This window comes from Arvicanthis niloticus, chromosome 3, assembly GCF_011762505.2.
Source record: "Arvicanthis niloticus isolate mArvNil1 chromosome 3, mArvNil1.pat.X, whole genome shotgun sequence".
Classification (NCBI taxonomy): domain Eukaryota; kingdom Metazoa; phylum Chordata; class Mammalia; order Rodentia; family Muridae; genus Arvicanthis; species Arvicanthis niloticus.
In genome coordinates, this window is record NC_047660.1 from 16,961,549 (window position 1) to 16,976,813 (window position 15,265).

Here is a 15,265-nt window from a genome sequence, read left to right on the forward strand (position 1 = left end):
TACATGTTGTAGTGAGAGCTACGTATAAAATTATTTTTGTTGCTACTTCATAACTGTAATTTTGCCGCTGTTATAAAACGTAGTGTAAATATTTTCAGAGACAGAGGTTTGCCAAAGAGATTGCAACCTACAGGTTGAAAACCGCAGCTGTGGAACGTTTTCTTAATTACTGATCGATTGGAGCAGGGGAGGGGGGAGAGCAAAGCCCTCTGTGAGTAGTTCCAACCCTAGCCTGGTAGTCTTAGGTTCTGTAAGAAAGAAGGCTGAGGAATCCATGAGGAGCAAGCCAGTAAGCAGCACCCTTCCATGGCTTCTGCATCAGCTCCTGCCCTTGGGATCCCTGCCCTGTTTGAGTTCCTGTCCTGACTTCCTTTGATAATGGCAGTGACGTGGACATATAAGCCAAACAAACCCTTTTCTCACCAAGTTACTTAGGTCATGGCATCTCATTGTAACAATAGAAAACCTAAGACAGCAACTAAGGGGGAAATTGTAATAGAGGTCTAGGGACAAATTAAATTGAACTTGAAATAGTCTTGAAACAAAATTTATTAAATCCTCTTCTGGCATCTACCTGACCAGTGGATCAGAATGGCTTCTAGTTCCTAAGGACTAATCACAGGCTCAATTTTATATCCAGTAATTCTCATCCAGATATTTACCTTTGTTTCTTGGTAAGCAATATCCATCAACCTTTTTATGAACAGCTAGAGGAAAGATTTAAGCAAGTGTGAGGCAACACTCACAAGCTTTGCACTGTTTCAAGCCAGATGGGGTAACAGCACTGTGAAGGAGGAAGTGGGCATGGGGTCCCATCCCTAACCAAGAAGCTATTTGGAACTGATGCACACTAGAAAAGGGAAAGTACGTTTTTGCTATTCACCTGTTATTGGTTGTTTCCCCCATACTCCAGAGAAGGCTTTGTGCCCAGGAGTAGTTGGCCAACACAAAATAAACTGAATGGGAGTGTGTGTGTGTGTGTGTGTGTGTGTGTGTGTATTTACTATTTGTTTCATATAGGCATTTTGGTTTTGTCTAATTGGTCTTTCTCTTGTTCTGAATTTGGTTTTTATGGGGTTTTATATTTGGTTTTGTTTTTGCAAGAAAAAGAAAGAATGGACATAAAGTTGGTTAAGTAGGGAGGTGTGGAGGGGAGGGATTGGAAGAAGTTGGGGAAAGGAAGGAAAATGATAAAATATATAGTATAAAATTTTAAGATTTATTTTATTTATATGACTACACTGTAGCTGTTTTCAGACACACCAGAAGAGGGCATCAGATCCCATTACAGATGGTTGTGAGCCACCAGATGGTTTCTGGGAATTGAAATTAAGACCTCTGAAAGAGCAGTAAGTGCTCTTAACTGCTGAACCATCTCTCCAGTCCTGGTATGAAAACTTTAATTAAAAATAGAAATTAGGATCCATTCCCTAATGTTTTCATGAAATAGAAACACTTTACATAATTGCTGTTAAAATAATAGAATAAATAAGCATGATATTTACACAAGCTATATTTTGCAAGAGTGTCCATCTTAGGCAAGCATGATGACGCACAGCTTTAATTCCAGCACCCGAGGGATAGAGGCAGGTGAATCTGCATCTGAGGCCAGCCTGGTTCACAAAGCAAGTTCCAGGACAGCCAGGACTACACAGAGAAACTGTTTATCAGGGGGACAAAGGCGTGCCCATCTTATTCAGGGAGGTCTGGCTCTGTGAGATGACTCAAGGTTGAATGTCAAGCTTCTCTCCAGCAAACCTAGAATGTACATGGTTCCAACAGACATTAAAGGGATTTCAGGAACCCTGTTAGGTAGTTTTAATCTCAAGACCTCATGACCACCAAGTTGTCATCGAAGGTAATAGTGGGCCTGGCTACTTCATAGCGTAACTAAGTACATTCACGATGACTGGCTTATGTGTGATGCTGGTAGCTTTGCCCCTACAGTGTCTCAACATCTCTACTAAAATCAGGTAGTCTGTCCAATGATTGGATCAGAATGCACCTCCCCAGATAATATCATGCTTTTCAGAGATTCCTGTGCTTGTATAGCATTCTGTGTCTAAAAACTGAATGAAAACCGTGTTGTCTGGTCTTCAGATAACTGAGCAGTTACTTATAAAATATTCTGACATTCTTATCTTCCTTTAATTTTTATTTTCATTTCATATCAAAGAGTTTCTGACATCTCTATATTTTTAGTATAGATTAGCTCTAAATTCACTTCCTAACAGGAAACCATTTGCAATGTAAAATTCTTTATCCTACAAAAATTCCACCTATCTTAGGATTAAACACAAAACCTAGCAGATGCACAAGTATCAACAAAGTTAGATCTATGAACTTGTGTTCAGAAAATTGCTGTAAAATAACTATCATGAAAATAAAACTAAAATGTATGTTTTGCCAAAAAATAAAAGATCAACATATATTTTAAAGAATATATGTATTCTATATATGTACAGCTAGATATGAGGCACAGAGGGTCACTCACCCCAATTACAGTAGGTCAGAATGCTTTAAAAGAATTCTGGGAGCTGGAGAGATGGCTTACTGGTTAAGAGCACTGACTGCTCTTCCAGAGGTCCTGAGTTCAATTCCCAGCAACCACATGGTGGCTCACAACCATTTGTAATGGGATCTGATGCCCTCTTCTGATGTGTCTAGAGAGTGGACAGTGTACTCACATACATAAAATAAATAAACAAATTTTTTAAAAGAATATTTTTGCAAGAATATAATGTGAAAATGCCTTTGGATATATGATAGTCATCTGGGTTTCCTATTAGTAATAAGTATATAGAAAATTATGTCAAAATGAGTAACTGAGATCGTTGATAACTCCAAAGAAAGTAACAATTCACTATTGGAAAGAAAAGGCATTATAGAATATTTTGAGTCTCACCTCTGTGGTTTGTGTTTACACAGTTGGAGTAATGTAAATCCTAAATATTTATCTAACAAAGACTACCCTGTAGCTTTGAGAATCGAGCAGGAGAGGAGAGATTGTGGGTAACAAGACAAGCTTTATTCTCATCTTCCATATCAACTTAAAGCCGTGATATTGACCAACTGTAAAAGAAGGGTTGGTTGTTTTTTGGTTTGGTTTGGTTTGGTTTTGGTGATGGAAGATTTCTTAATACTTGAAAAGTTCAAAGTGGTCACCCACAGCGGGAGGGTTAGCAAAAATGATATATATAAAAAAAATGTGAGCCACCAGCAAAACTCACATGCATAAAATGTGGATACTTTAACCACGGACAGGAAGGATCTTGATATGAATCAGTTTCCTTTTGCTTAAGGGAAAAAATGATTATAAACAGGCAGAATATGGCTATCTAAAATGTGGATACTGGACAAATTTAACCTCTTCTAATCTGCCAAGAACTGTGAAATGGACATAATTTCATGTGGCACATGTGAAGGTGGGCATTCAGCAAGTTTAGTAATTGCCCAGTGACCCTCATCTCGTTTGGAGTGGATCCACAAATGAATCATCTAGTTCGAAAATACTTGTTCTATCTATTTCACTTCTATGACCCACGGTAAAGTGTCTTTATGATTATTAAAGAAGTTCTGGGTTGGCATACAATAAATGGCCTTGAAATGTTTGCAAAAACAAAGCATAAAATGCGGCAGGATGTGCAGCAAAAGGAAGAAGGCAGCTGTGCACAGTGGTGCTGATGGGAGCTGGCCTGTCTGCTGTGAGACTGAGCCATGGAACAGGAACAATTGATGTTTGCCTTTGATGTTGAACTGGATAATGGATTTTCCCATTCATATCAGGATGTAGAAGGGAATAAGGAACATTTTGGCTACTATAATACTTCTTTTATGAATTAGATTATTTTCACAAACAAGAAACATGCATCTATCTGGAAAATCCTTGTGTTTTAAAAACAGCTGTCTGAATGATACACACACAGACAGACACACATAGACACACACACACACACACACACACACACACTTCTAAAACAGAAGCATTGCTTTCTGCTGCCATAACCAGGAACAGTTTGCTTCATGGGCATACCCACCGACACAAACCTCAGATAGCAAAGACTGCTCAGCTCCATGCATTAAACATGACTTTGACGGAACAGAAGAGAAAAACAGAAACGCAAATGAAAACAAACACGCTTATCAAATCCTCCCGAAGTTCTAACAGCAATGTAAGCAACTGAGTTTTTAACAAAGCATCCTTATAAAATTTATTTTCGGGTTTGTGAAAAAATAAAACTTGGGTTCTTTACAATAGACATTGATAGTCTAAGAATTATTTAAAATACTACTTTTCCCAAGTCTTATTGGCCTCTTTTGGACTCTTTGATGTCATCATATTTGTTACTGTGAACATAACCTATATTGTTTGAGATAATACTCCTTGTAAGTACACTTTATAAAAGCCATATTTCTTTTTCATATTTCAGATAATTGTAATTTTAAAAGTATAATGATGCATTTTTGTGAAAATGTCATGATTAAACTCATTGCTAAAAACCATATTTAAATTTCTTCAGATAACTATACTATAAAGGGTAATGATTCATTTGTACAAAAATCTCATAATGAAGCTCATTAATTCGTATGCTAAGTTAAAACTTAATAAATAAAAAATACTAAAAATGTACTGTTGCTGACAGAGCACTGTCAAAGCAAATTGCATTGAAAAGAAAAAAAGTAAATGGGCCATTAATTATTCTAAGGATTGTTATAATAAATATCTAATTTCTTAGGTAGTTAGGTTACTAATATACTGAAAGAACACATATGGTTTTTATGTTTTTATAAATTGCTAGTTTAAATTCTTGTAGTGTGGTGACAGTTTGCATGCCAAATCAGGATATATTATTCAAAAATTTTGCCTGTGGCTAAGTTTTAGAGAGAGTGGTTATGATTCCATGCATTTGAGCAGGTGAGAAGTCCAAGTGTTTACACATGAGATGCTCTAAGTAAGGTGTCACCTAGAAGCTCAAATTGAATGGAAATTATCTATGTTAGCTAAAACCAAATTATAATTCTATAGCAATGTATATGACATCATAACTCAGCCTAAATAACTATCCAGGAAAGGTATATTTGTACATTTTGTTTCTAGTAGAAGCAGCTTAAGTGTGAACTTGTGTCTCCCTGGCAGTTCCACAACTGCTCAAATGTGCTCTGAAGAACTGAACACAATGCCAGAGTCACCCAAGAACCAAAGGTTAAAGTACCCTAGGAGAACTTTTGCAGCCTTGTGGCAGAACTGGGCCAGGAACTCTTCCTTCTTACCATTCCAGGCATCATACACAAACATTAGAAGATGATGGGCAGGGTCACATTCCAGTCTTGCAAAGTAGTCTCTGACTCACAAGGAGGTTCGAGGCTAAGTTTTAATTCTCCACACCCATACATGCACAACTCATTGGCTTCTCCTGACCTTATGTTAATCAGGCTCTTGGAGATGACAAGAAACAGAGATATGACAGGTGTTCCCAGAGTTGTGGGAGTTTGTAAAAGAAGACGAGCAAAAGTAGGTCAAAACAACAACAAAAACTTCCGAGCAATCAGTTGGAATTCTACTGCTACTAATCTCCTCGGGTTTCTAAGAAATCCACTATGTGATTAACATAGCACATAATTCTTTTAAAGAAAATGCCAGATTTGGTCAGTTAGGCAGAACTCATTGATGTACATTCAATACATGAAACTATCGGGATCTAGGCCACCTTCCAAGTCACCAACTCTTCAGGTACTCTGTGGTAACCAATAAGAAAAGAATTACCTAGAATATTGAGGGTCATGATCCCCAAATACTGTGAAATAAAGCCTAAGTCACTTTAAAGGTGGGCCCTATTTTCAGGTGGTCTGAGTTAAATCATGAATTTACTACATCTAGGGTCAAAGTTATTTGATCTCCCTGAGGCTCTAACAGAGAGGTGCAGTGTATTATGTATGTCTATCTGGTGGTATAGATTAAATTATATAACCTACCAGAGCACATAGCCCTGAGAGGAGATGGTATCACTGCTTTAAACAAGTCATGAGATCGTACATGACTATTAGTCATCTGAATAACTATTTGCATACTATTAAAAATCTCAGTAGTACACAAAACTAAACAGGTATTTACTGTATGATCTAGCAGTGAACTCCTTAATGCTTAGTCAAGTGGGTTAAAAATTTATATGCACGCAAAAACCTAACATAGATATTCATAGCAGCTTCGTTCATAATTGCAAAAATTAGAAGTATATAAGATATATGGAAAATTGAACTGTGGTATAGCTCACCAACAGAATATTATTCAGAAGTAAAAAGAAATAAGCTAAGAAACCGTAAAAAGATGTAGAGAAAAAGTTAAATTACTGTTTCTACAAAGGACTGGAAAGCTACAGCATGACTTTAATTATATAACGTACTGGGTGAGAAAGAACATTATCAATTAAATAATTATAAGTTGGAGAGAAACAAAAGGGTGAACAGTGTACTTGTTATGGATCAGGAGAGGAAGGGTGAGTAAGCAGAGGACCGAGGATGTGGTGGAATGGTGGTGACAAATCTTTGGAGAATTCGATAACAGTCTTGGCATGTCATTATACATATGTGCAAACCATTGAATTTGTTCATCAAGAATAAACATTAATGTAAACTTTACATTCATGATGGGTCATGCATGGTCACCGTAGTTATAAACACACCACTCTGATGGAAGACAACAAGGAGGTTATACATGAGTGACATGGCAGAACATAGAGCCACTCTCTGTACCGGAGCCAGGAAAAAGTCTCTATAAATAAAATAAAATGAAATAAAATAAACAGCTGACTTTAAAGAATTGGGTTTTAAAAATGAACTTTAACAGAATATCCATATGAAATGGTTAATGCTACTCCCAGAAGTCATGGATTTTAAAAAACAAAATACTACTGCCAGCTTCAGGATTCTTCCTTATGAATTGCTATCCAGATAGACCTGAGAGGTTTCCAAAACAAGTCATTGCCACTGCCATTAGTGACCTCTTCATTAGGGTTTCTAATGTTGTGATGAAGCACCATGACCCAAAGCAACTTAATGAAGAAAGGGTTTATTTGGCTTACAGTTTCATATCCCTATTCATCTGCAAAGGAAGTTAGGACAGGAACTCAAGTAGGGCTGGAACCTAGAGGCAGGAACTGATGCAGAGGTCATGAAGGAATGCTGCTTACTAGATTGCCACCCATGCTTTCTTACAGAACCCAGGACCAGCCCAGTTGTAATTTTTGGTAATTATTTTCCCCAACAGACTGTTCAACAACTTTCAGCAGGAGGGAAGCTTCCAGTGTAGTTTCAGTTAGGGGTGTGTGTGTATGTGTGTGTGTGTTCAGCCCAGAGGTGGCACCACGCACATTGGACAGAGTCCTCCCACATCACTCAGTAAGAAAATGTTCTACAGGCTTGCCTACAGCTGGATCTTATGGAGAGATTTTTCTCAATTGAGAGGTCCTCCCCAATGACTCTAGCTTGTGTCTAGTTAACATAAATGAGCCATCACAATTGCCAACAAGAACTAGATACAAAGACCCTATTATCAAAGACACAAAACCACAGGGGGCACACACACACCTAACTGAAACTACACTGGAAGCTTCCCTCCTGCCGAAAGTTGTTGAACAGACTGTTGGGGAAAATAATTACCAAAAATTACAACTGGTTCTGACTGTTCCAATATTAAATTACCTGGGAAGATCTGCCCAATGTTGCCATGTTAACATGAGTATTCTGTGGTTAACTAACTGCTTCCTGATTGGATTTTGAGGTTTGCTGCAAGCAGATGCATGTCAGTCAGCATGGAACTGGTCAAAAGACTCTAGTTATGGAAGTCACAGGCCCTCACAGGAGAAACTCACTGTGGATGCTTTCCTAAGTAGACATATAGTTAAACTTCCTTCTAAATACTTACTTTTACACTTGTAGAATAGCTCAGGTTTCAGCCTTGATTAGAGAACTTTTTTTAGTAATGAGTGATGGCCAAAAGTGGGTCCTTGAACTAGTCAGAGTGCTGAAAAAAAATAATTTCTAAGTGCTTTGTTCAAAATGGGACTTTACAGGAGACATGGGGACATGGTGAAAAACTGTGAGAGATGGAGTATAAAAAGGAATCCAGTTGGGTTGGGTTTACTGGGTGGAACATAGTCTTTAAAGGAACGACACAGAGCAACCGCGACTGCTCTCATGGGGATGCAGGGAGGAACAAACGAAGGAAGGGGAAGGAGGGAGGGATGAGCAAAAGGAAGGAAAGAAGGAAGGGAGGGAGAGAGGGAGGGAGGAAGGAAGAATAGAAGGGAGCCTATTAGAAGGGAGTTTGTAGGGGTTAGAAGGGAGTTAGAAAAGGATGAGACAGAGTAATGGCAGGATAATATAATCATAGTACACTGTATATATCATCCAAAATTAAAACCAAAAACACCACGGGCCACTAGTTATCCCCTTGTCTTTTCACTATCTCAGTAAAAAATACTACAAATAATGACCTTGAAACCCCTATGAACCCTTTTGCTAAATGAAAACATTGCTTCACTTGAGGTTGAAGTTTTTTTTTTTTTGGGGGGGGGGGGTTGTTTGTTTTTTGTTTGTTTGTTTGTTTGTTTTTCAAGACAGGGTTTCTCTGTGTAGCCCTGGCTGTTCTGGAACTCACTCTGTAGACCAGGCTGGCCTTAAACTCAGAAATGGGCCTGCCTCTGCCTCCCAAGTGCTGGGATTAAAGGCGTGCACCACCACTGCCCAGCAAGGTTGAGGGCTTTTTTAAAAAGTAATATGAAACACACATGGTCGTTCACACCTGTTCATCATATATGACGTCCCATCTACCAGTGTTGTTTGTTGTGCTCAGAGACTCTTGTCTCTGTGGCATCACAACAGGAGTCGCTTTATGTGAGTCTACGAGTCTAAGGGAGAAGCTACTTAGTCCCTGCTCCAATGCAGCAGAAGGGATCCATAGGCAAAATGGACCAGCATGGGCCTTGCTGTCACCCTGAATGAGTTTCCATCCCTACCTGTGATTATGTAGCATTAAAGAAATTAGTCAATGTTTAAAAGTCTCAAGAAGTGGGAAAGGGAAATAAATGAGGCCAGGGGCATCACTAAGGAGGGAAGGAAATTAAATAATGCTAAGGGTGTTTCTGGAAGCCATAGGGAAGCTTATTCATTTATAAGCTTGGGGTGTGTGTGTGTGTGTGTGTGTGTGTGTGTGTGTGTGTGTGTGTATTTTAATGGATTGAAGTTATCTCACATGGGGTGATAATGTACCCCCAGGAACCATGAACTATTCAACAAAACTAAAAATAAAAGCCAACACCAGGCAAGGGTTAGTCCCTTTCAAGTTATTAATCAGGACTTAAAAGAGCTGGATAGGATACTGCCCTTGGTTGACTCACAGGGTTTGCAGATGGTCCCTATTATTGAAGACACCATATACTTGGGACCTGAGACTTGGAGAGGAGTTGAATTGGAACTGGCCTAGAAGCCTCCTCCTCTCTGAGGACTGGCCTGTCACGGCATCAGAAGGTACCAAGGGAGCTGCCAAGGGAGAAAGTTATCATAGTCCTACCTGGCTGAAAAGGTTGCAAGCCCCAGCAGTGACCAACTTGGCAAAAAAAAAAAAAAAAAAAAAAAAAAAAAAAAAAAAGTCCTTGTGTACAATAGTAGTAGCGCTTATAACTTGGAGGTAACTAAGAGCTGAATAATTGGACTTCTGGCCCACTCAGTGAGGTGATGTAATGCCAACTTGGCTAACTAGCCACGAACCCATGGTTAGAAAGGTGAGAGACCCTAAAGGAAAACCTATTTCCTACCATTTTGCTAAATCAAAGCAGTTTCCAACTGTCTTCTTTTTTCTTTTTTTTTTTTCTTTTTTTTTTTTTTTCTTTTTTGTTCCAACTGTCTTCTAAATGTCTATCCATATACCTATAAATAAGTGAAGCTCTCAATTTTGGGGGGGTGGGGAAGGGGGAACAGTTTTGCAGCACAGACTATTACAGGGATCGACAACCAGTCAAAATGCAGAGAATAAGCCACCATGGGGTGACCAGACCCAACTGGGACATCTGAAATACAACCCTTACACCTAAGAGTTACAGAACATTGTAGAGGAAGGGGCAGTAAGAATCAGAGAACTGGGAAGACATCCACCTAGGAACTCTTGATCATGCAGATGCTTCACAAGACCACACAAATTTTATGGGAGAAAACATTACAGGTCCCTACTTCTAGGTAAAGAGCTACTGGTAAGTGATAGCTGCCGAAGAAAGAGAAAAATGTTTTCTATAAAAGTAACTTTTATTCACCTGACATAATTGTCATGTCAGAGACTTTCTATTGAATAAGCTCACCCTTTCTAGCTCTTTCTGAACCCTGGCTAGCTGGTTCAACTCAGCTGTTTTTGCTCAAACTCCTCTTCAAGCTAACTGATTCAATCTGGCTTCCTCAAAGGAACTCTGACAATTTGTTCTAATCTTCTGGCTCCTTTTTATTCTCTGGTTTCAAATGCCTCTGCTGCACTAACTAAATGGAACTTAGCTCAACTCCACTGCACTGCCTCCTGCACTGACTAACTGAAGGGAACTCAACTGACTGAGCAGAACTGACTGCCTGCACTCCCTCTCTCTGCACTCTCTCTTTAACCACCTCTCCTTACTGTCTCTTCTTGTCAGAGTTGGGCATGTCCTATCTCTGACTCATTCTGCCAAATCTTTCTCTGATTCATCACTGTGTCTGCCCCTCAATTAGATGTCAGTTCAAACATGGCTGCTTCCTTCGATAAATTAACCTTACCTACATTGTTTGGGATTAAAGGTGTGTGCTAAGGGTGTGTCTGTATTCCAGCCAGAGTACCCATGGATGAAAATTCCTCTTCGGTTTTCTCTATGAGCTCCTGCTTCACAGCCTGCAGAATTAGATTTTCCAATCCTAAGGAAGGAGGGAAGGGAGATATAGAAATGATGTCAGCGTATGATGATACAAATGATGGCAATGGTATGCTGTACTCATGTGAAATTCTATCAAAAGTAAAATTCAAAGCAAACAAATAAAAGCATCTGAACTTCTGCTGACTTATTAACACATGTCTTCTTGGATGGAACCCAAATAAGACATTTTACACTCCCAAGTGAGTCCAATGTGAAGACAAGCTTTGAAGCTCGAGCTTCCCAGTCTTCAGAATGTGTCAGAGTTGTTTACTTGGAGACTCTGGTAAACCCAGCCTCTGCACCAACCTGAGCTCCAGATCCAGGGTGTCTACAGTGAGCTGCAGGCTTAGCATTCTGATATCTAGTTCTATGTGGTTCCCAGGAACTGCACTTAGAGAATTGTAGCTGTGGTTTCATAAATGGCTTGCCCTCTGATGTGACATCTGTGCATCTATGAGCACACTCTGCCTCAATTTGTCACCAAAAATCCATGCTCTCTTCACCTTCCACCTCAGTCTCAATCACCGTCAAAGTTTACTGCATTAACATTCCCTATCATCATCAGATCCTATCAGAGTACTTATTTCCATTACACCACCCAAGCCCGTGCCACGTAGTATTTATTTATAACTCCTGTAACATCCAGCCTCTAAATTCCCCAAAGTCAAAAATTACATTTTATTCTTGTTTTGTCTCCCTAAGCTTTGAGCATTAAACCTGGTATGTAAGGAGAGAACAAGTGTTTTATTAAATGAAATAGTTTTCAGACCAAAAGGAAGTATGATACCATGGCAGGGTCATTTTTCTGAAAAAGACCAGCTTGAAACACCGATGGCACCCTGTTATCACTCTCTTGCCACCATACACCAAGACCTTCCTGTTCGTTAAAGAAATGTATACAGTGTTTTGCTTTGTTCCAAGAGACATTTGTTTTTAGCCTTAATCTTGTGAACTTTTTTATGCCTCTATACCTCTGTCTGACCACAGTCCTCTTCCACCCGCCTACACACACTAGCCCTGATAACCACAAACTTCTAACTCCTATTGCATGGCAACTAAAAATATTTAATTTTCCACCTGAAGGTTTCTCGCTTTTTACACAGTGCAAAAATAGAAAACAGGAAAGTAAAAAGGTTCACCCTATACAGCATGGCAATCTGAGAAGCACACGGACTGGAAAGCACCCGGAGAAGGTCTGAGCAAACCTCAGAGGTGTTACTGATGTCACTGGCCCATATCTCTAGAGCGTTCTCAGTGCAGTGGGGGCCAGTGGCACTGTTTGCTGCCTTTGAGTCTCAGGTTCTGCTTGTAATTTCTTTCCCATTAATCTATGAACTCTTTACTGGAAGTGATATTACCTCTACTGTAGCATGGTTTTCAAAGCTCTTATCTGCTATGTTGCCCTTCCTTTGAGCAGACATCGTGACCAAGGAATTAAAGGAATAAAAGCATGATAAAAAGAATTCAATAAACTGGACAGTAGGAAAATAAATAATCCAATTTTAAAATGGGCTACAGACTTGAACAGAGAATTCTCAAACGAGGAAATGCTTGTGAAGCACTTAAAGAACTGTTCAAAATTCTTAGTCACTAGAGAAATGCAAATCAAATGCAAACCAAATGGCTAAGATCACTAAGACAGTGACAATTCATGCTGGCGAGGACACGAAATAAGGGGAAATACTCATCTGTTACTGATGAGAGGGAAACTTGTACTGAAGCCCTGGAAATCAGTGTGATGGTTCCTCGGGAAGATGGGAATCAGTCTACACCATGATCCAGCCACCCCACTCTTGGATGTATACCCAAAGGATTCTTCATCCTGCCACAGTGACACTTGCTCAGTCATGTTCATTGCTGTTGCATTGATAATAGCCAGAAATTGGAAACAACATAGATGTCCCTCAACAGAAGAATGGATAAAGAAAATATGTTATGTTTATACAATGGAATATTACTCAGCTATTTAAAAAAAAATCATGACTTTCACAGGTAAATGGATGAAACTGGGGGTGGGGGGGTGGGAAATCACCCTGGATGAAGTAACCCAGACTCAGAAAGACAAATAGGGTATGTATTTACTTATGTACGCATGTTACCTATTAAGTCAATGCTAACCAAGCTACAATACATATAACCACAAAGGTTAGATACAGAGTAAGGAATCAGTGGGGAAGTGATGCATCTCTCTAGAAAGGCTAAAGAGCATAGATAGTTATGGGTGGATGAGATTGGGGAATAGAAAGGATGGACCAAAAAAAAAAAGTTCTTTGTTCCTCAAACAAGAAATTTTAAATAATTCTTGATAGATTTTTCTTTTGTGAGAATTTTATTATCTGGATATATTGTACTTTTAAACGATTTCTATTAAAATATGTCTTTATTGCAAAAAAAAAAAAAAAAGAAAGAAAGAAAAAAGAAAGGATGGACCAAATGTGGGGGGGGGGTAGAAGGAGATAAGAGAAGGAATAAGGGGAGGGACAGCAGAAACTAAGGTCCATTTGAGGGGTCATATGGAAGAATAATACAGGGAACCTTCTTGAAATGTATACATATATGAAAGAAAAAAATTGGGGTGACCAAACAACAGGGGAGAAAAACCCCCAACTAGACATCTCTCACCACCAAATGAAACCTCCAGTTCCAGGAATAGGTCACATCTAATTGAGTTGTTGACCAAAAGGGGCCTCATGGAAACCCCCAAATAATACAGGCCACTGCCAAAGCTATTGGTTGTTCTCTTCGAATTGACAGTAATGCCCTACCGCTGAAGACAACACCTGTACAACTCAATGGACATGGAGACATCAAGCTGGTTTCAACATAAATCTTCACCCTTAGGGCCTAATATCCATGGTACTAGAAAGAACTCTGCAAACAACCAAAGAAGAAAAGTAAATGCCCACCCAACTACAAACTCTGATCTACAAAGGTGGCCTGCCCGAATCAACTAACTTGGGCCCGGGGACTCACAGAGTCTGAACCACCAACCAAAAGGCATGCAGGGGCTGAACCTAGGCACCTTACACATTTTTAGCAAACATGCAGCTTGGTCTTCATGTGGGACTCCCTAAGAAGTGGAGTGGGGGCTTTTCTGACTCTGTTTCCTGTCACTGGATCCCCTTCCCCTACCTGGACTACCTGCTTGGACCTCAGCAGGAGAGGATGTGCCTAGTTCTGCTAGGATGTCCCAGAGTGGAGTGGTACCCAAGGGGTCTCCCCTTCTCTGAGGAAAAAGAGTAGATAATAGGGGAGGGATTTGTAAGGGCTGGACTGGGAGGAGAGGAGGGAGGGGCTGTGATTGGAATATAAAGTGAACAATAAATAAATTATTGAAAAAAATATGCTGGTGCAATATAATACCACAAACTTTGCAGTATAGTCAACCAGTATCTGGTTGGATTTAAGACCTGTACCGTGAGATGGACCCCATAGTTAGCACTTCTCAGATAGTCACAAACCTAAGACTAGGTAGGTAAGGGGCCTAGGGGGAAACCTAGGTCTGTGCTGCTAAAGGAATGTAGCTATAAAATGACTGCCCTGCACATCATCATCATAGAAGCTTCCTCCTGCAGTACATGGAAACAAACACAGAGACCCAAACTAGACAATGTGCAAGAGATTGAAAGACCTCAGAATATACTCAGTCCTAAGTGAGAGGTCTTCATCAAATTCCCCCCGGCAGGACCAGGGAGCCATGCAGAAAAGGAGGCAGAAAGATTGTAACAACCAAAGGGGATGGAGGTCACCAAGGAAACAAGGCCTTCTAAATACAGCAGGACATACACACGTGAACTCACAGACTGCCAGCACGCAGAGTCTCTGCATGGATCAGATGATGTCCCACACTGAGAGAAGTAGACACAAGTTCCCATCTCGAAGCCAGAAGCTAGCTCCAATTGATAACTACACAAAGGAAAAGTTAGTTTCCAACAAAGCCTCACTGGGGACACAAACTACTCTTAAGGAGAGACATCATGCCCATAAGTAGGTGACTAACATAAAACTAGCTCCCTCTCCCACCTCCCACCTCCCACCTCCCACCTCCCACCTCCCACCTCCCACCTCCCACCTCCCACCTCCCACCTCCCACCTCTCTCTCTCTCTCTCTCTCTCTCTCTCTCTCTCTCTCTCTCTCTCTCTCTCTCTCTCACACACACACACACACACACACACACACACACACACACACACACACACTGGGAGAATAGTGGAGACCCAGAAAGATGGGTACTGTCAATAGGTGCCATTTCTCAAAGGTGCATCAAGGATGTGTCATCACTCCATGTCATCTCCTTCAAAGGAGATTTCCAGAAGCACCAGTAGAGCTAGTAAGAACA